Genomic DNA, 5,145 nt, shown 5'->3' on the forward strand with positions numbered 1-5,145 from the left:
TTCAAAGTCTAATTGGCAAAATATCAGCATACATAAATTGTATAAGAAATGCAAAGGGCAAACTTTTAACGAGAATATAAAAAATATAGAAATATTAAAAAACTTGTTATATCACATTAACATGCGGATGAAAATGCTAAATTTGCAAAATATGTGATATGTTGTAACTAATAACACATTTTTGGGGAATTTTTCAGCCTTTCAAAATACGTTGATAAAATCAAGATATTCTAAAAATATGATGACAGAGAAATAGGAAGAATCGTTTTTCTTGGGTTTTGTGTAAGAAGAGGCATACAATTATCAGCATGAAAAAAATGCGGACTGAACAATACTTTTTTTTTCGATATTCCAAAGAAAAACCTCTCTCTCTCTCTCTCTCTCTCTCTCTCTCTCTCTCTCTCTCTCTCTCTTTGGCTGGCCTCCTGTTGCTAAAACCCCTGCGGTCCCCCTTCTCACCGAGTGAACACAGCAAAGGAGCAGCTGGATTACCCGAGTGAGGAAAGTAGGATGAATGAATAGTCCTCCCCCAACAAATAATGGTGATGGAAAATGACCAAATCCTGCATGAAGACCCACATCTTTGAAGAAGACAACCTTGATGCATTGCTTGACTGCATAAAAACGTCCCTTCCAATTTTTTTATGTGCAGGCAAAAGGATCAGGCTCCACCAATGTGGTTCCCACCAAGCTGTGGATGGGCCAGTCTTGTCTCTCTACACCCTCCTACAGTCGGCAGCCTAATTAGACTTTGACAAGGGTCAGATGGAAGACTCGGCCATGGGCTCAAACAGAGGGGATGTGTTGCAATCGAGTTGATTGACAATGATGGGGATGGTCCAATATTGGCCCTTGAAGGGCCTCAAAGGTGATGGTGTCAATTCATCCAACCAAATTGTGGTAAAAATCCTTCAAGTGATTCACTTTTTTTTTTTTATAACCCGAAGAAATCGCATCCGGCCTGGTCGCACTGGCGCAGCCTGCCATACCTACAGTTGTTGTGCCGGCCGGCAGCGTAAAACTCCGAGACTAGGACCCATGCCCATGCTACGCATTGTCTTGTGCAGAGGAAGGGATGCCTATGAAAATCAAACCTTGACTGCCCATCTAACAGCCAAGGACCCACCCCACTACGCCAACCCCCATTGGGGCCTTCAAGTAAGACAATTGGATCTGCAAACCGGGCTCAAGTTGATCAAGGCTCTCTTGACACGACTGAAGCAACAAGAACCATACAATCTGGCACTAAATTATAACCTTTGTTTGTTCCCTGTGGAAAAATATTGGGGCATGTAATTATTAAAAACATGAAGATAACTAATATAAAGGAAAGAGTAGAAAAATGCAAAGTTTTGAAGAATGGTTTCATTGGTCAAGTTTCTTGGTTAATATCATTATATTTTTTGATAAACGTGGGGTTTTTTTTTAAAATACCACACTATTTTCAGAATATATCGATCTGTAAATGTCACCAAAAAAATCATGATGTTACATATAACGAATCCAACAATGCTATACAAAGAAGCCATGATATTTGCGACCCTAGTGGGTAAGGGACCTTCTAATCTAAAACTTTATTTTTTTATTTCTTTTTGCACATCATCCCCTGTAGATGTGATCTACATATTTGGTGTAGTAGAAACTGGATCTTGAATCTTGTTTTCATGATGTGTAGTTTTTTCAGGATTAAAATTTCAATTGACAAGTGACATTCACAATGTACTCAATTTTTTAACCCTTGAATATTCTTTTTACATCATAAGAATATGATTTAAGAGTAGATTCCTATTATGTTATGCATGTTGAACATATCCATGGGGTAGATTTGGTCAAAACAACCTTCCTTAAGAATTGAGGTCCTTGCCCAAAGTGGATATCAGGCCAAAGTTTATGTTCAACGGTGTCATATGAGCATGTGTCAAATTTGGGAACTCGTGTGAGATTGAATAATTGGACAATCCAAAATCACCGTAATAGACATAGTGGCGGCCACTAGTTTGTGACTTTTAAAATATTGGTACAAGTAATAAGCTTTGACAAGGGAAAATCAACATTCCTTAAACAAAAAAGACAAGGAAAATCAACCTAACAAAAAAGAGAGAGAGAGAGAGAGAGAGAGAAAAAAAATTGACCTAGAGAGAGAGAAAGAGAGGGGCAAAAAAGGAAAATTCAAAATATGGACGGTGACATGGTCAAAGGCTGCACCGTCCTTAATTAGTTGATAGAGATTTGACAGCCTATACACGGCCTGGTTAAAGTCGGCAACTTCGAGTGTCTCTCCAACAATTTTCTCCTCCATATCGTGGCCGTGGGCAACCCGTATTTCCTCTCTCTCTCTCTCTCTCTCTCTCTCTCTCTCCACCTCTTCCATATCGTTGACTTGCTCTCTCATCTTTCATATAAATCATCCCCTTGGCTTCATCATCCAATAGCTCACAAACCAAATCTCTCTCTTCTCTCTATCGTGCAAGACTTCTTGTATCATTGATTGGTAACCTATTGGATACCGAAGAATTTTCAGGGTTTGGCCTTTGGTGCTCTCCGATGGATGTGGTTGAGGTTCCTCCCTTCTTCACCTGCCCCATCTCTCTTGATATAATGAGAGATCCTGTTACCATGTATACAGGCATCACATATGACAGAGAAAGCATGGAGAAGTGGATTTTCTTATACAAGAACAAGGCCTGCCCGGTCACAAACCAGCCCTTGACAGACTTCAGCATGACCCCCAACCACACCCTACGCCGCCTCATACAGAACTGGTGCGTGGAGAACGCCTCCCGCGGTGTCGAGAGGATCCCCACACCAAAGCCTCCCGTTGACACAACAACCATCCTGAATCTTCTGCAAGATTTCCAATCTTATAACCATGAAGTCCAATTGAGATCCCTTCTGAAACTCAAGGCCTTGACCTCCGAGAGCGAACGCAACAAAAACTGCGTTCAGTCCACCGGAACGGCGAAACAGCTCGCCGCACTGATCCAAACACTCACACAAGGAGAAGGTGGCAACGAATCCGAGAGACTGTTGGTCATTCGAGAAGCCTTGAACCTTCTCTATATCATAGAGATCACACAGGAAGATTTGAAAGATCTCGCTGCCAAAGGTGTAGATCTGATTGAATCGCTAACGTGGGTGTTGCTCAAAGGTAATTGCCAATCAAGGATGCATGCTTGCTTTGTGCTGAAGATGGTGTTCGAGGGGTTGAACCCCGTGTTCTTGATGAGTGTGAGGGGTGATCTCTTGGCCGGTGTTGTCCAGATACTGAGAGATCAAATATCTCACCAAGCAACAAAGTGCGCATTGCAGGTCTTGATAGAGGTGTGCAATTGGGGGAGGAATAAGATCAAGGTAGTGGAGTTCGGTGCAGTTTCAGTGTTGGTAGAGCTCATCATAGATACATCAGAGAGGAGGATGTGTGAGATGCTCATGTGGCTTTTGGATATGCTTTGTGGGTGTGCGGAGGGAAGGGAAAGCTTGGTAAAACATGCAGCTGGGATTGCAGCAGTTTCCAGGAAGATGATGAGGGTCTCACACACTACCAATGATAGGGCTGTTAGGATCTTATACTCGCTATGCAAGTACTCAGCAAATCCTGTGATTCAAGAGATGCTTCAGATTGGAGCTGTTTCAAAGTTGTGTTTGGTACTTCAGGTGGAAGGCAGTACAATGACAAAGAAGAAGGCCAAGGAGATGATTAAGATGCACTCTAAGATTTGGAGGAATTCCCCATGTGTCCATTTATTCCCTGACTACCAGTTCAACTAAGCACCAAAAGAGAAATTGTTTTTTATCCTTCTTCCTATTTTTTAAACTTTTAATACAAATTGTTAAAAGTGTACATAAAGAATGATTATCAAGCAATAGTCTTTTCCTTGCATCTAGCAGGTTTTTCAATCTCATACTTTCGATCCAAGCAATTTGGGGCTTAGAGATGAAGAACGTGTTCAATTTATGATAGCCAGCTGATCTAACATGCATGCACTTCATTTTCGATTAGGCGTTTGTGTTGTTTTTAGCAAATTTGAGACTACAGATATGTAGGGATGACAGTGGGGCGGGGCGGGGCGGGGCGGGGGACAAGGTTTCCACCCCCGCCCTGCCTCAAAATTTTATCCTCCACCCCCGCCCCGCCTCCGCGGCGGGGATGGATTTTATCCTCCACCCCCGCCTTCATCCCCGTTTCATGTCCTCCACCCCCGCCCCGTCCCCGTCCCTGCCCCATCCCCGTCCCCGCCCCGTCCCCGTTTCATGTCCTCCACCACGATCGACGCAGTCTGCGCCCGGTATGCCTCCTCGAAGGCGGAGTTAAACCACCTGAAAGCCTTGGTAGAGCTCTGCCCTCCTGTCGAGCTTGCAGAGGAGTTGAACCACCTGAAAACCAAGGAAGTTGAACCGCGTGAAAGCCTTGGTAGAGCTCCGCCCTCCTCGAAGGCGGAGTTGAACCGCCTGAAAACCAAGGAAGAGGTAGGAGAGGGGTACGTCTCGGTAGAGCTCCGCCCTCCCGTCGAGCTTGCAGAGGAGGCTGAGTATGAGGGTGGAGGCCTCCCCCTGCGACGGCCAACGATGGTCGGCGACGGCCCAGCTACAATGATAATGCGGATGGGGAAGGGGAAGAGGCGACGGCCCGGCTCGGCAGCTCCAGGGTTAGGAAATTAGGGAAGGGAGTTAGGGTTAGTAAACAATAAAAATATAAAGGGTTGGGGGCGGGGATGGGGCCGGGACGGGGATGGGGCGGGGCGGGGGAACGTGCCAGTCCATCCCCGCCTCCACCTCCGGACGGGGATGGATTTTAACCTTCGTCCCTGCCTCCATCCCCGTTTCATACCCTTCATCCCCGGTCCAAACGGGGCGAGGCGGGGCGGGGCCCCGCTTTTCCCCGGTCCACTGCCATCCCTACAGATATGTTTGGTATTGTCAATTTGCTAGAAAATGACACTTGGATCATGTGTTTTTTTTTTATAAAAATATATAATTTTTTAAGCATTAAATATTTATGAAAATTATAGACCATTGATTTTTAAAAATTATAAAAACTTAGCTACGTGCCATGAGTCCATTTCTATAAAATCAAATTATGTAGATCACATTTGTATGGTCAGATTTAAAAAAAAAACTTCAAAATTCCAGTAGATTGGTGGCTGG

At 44.3% G+C, this 5,145-nt stretch overlaps 1 pseudogene; it reads left to right on the top strand.

Moving 5' to 3' along the window:
* The first annotated feature begins 2,544 nt into the window (after positions 1-2,544).
* On the top strand, positions 2,545-3,768 carry LOC149817012 (E3 ubiquitin-protein ligase PUB23 pseudogene; annotated as a pseudogene).
* The last annotated feature ends 1,377 nt before the right edge of the window (positions 3,769-5,145 follow it).

The sequence above is a fragment of the Nuphar pumila genome, chromosome 14, assembly GCF_984573655.1.
Source record: "Nuphar pumila chromosome 14, dmNupPumi1.hap1.1, whole genome shotgun sequence".
Classification (NCBI taxonomy): Eukaryota; Viridiplantae; Streptophyta; class Magnoliopsida; order Nymphaeales; family Nymphaeaceae; genus Nuphar; species Nuphar pumila.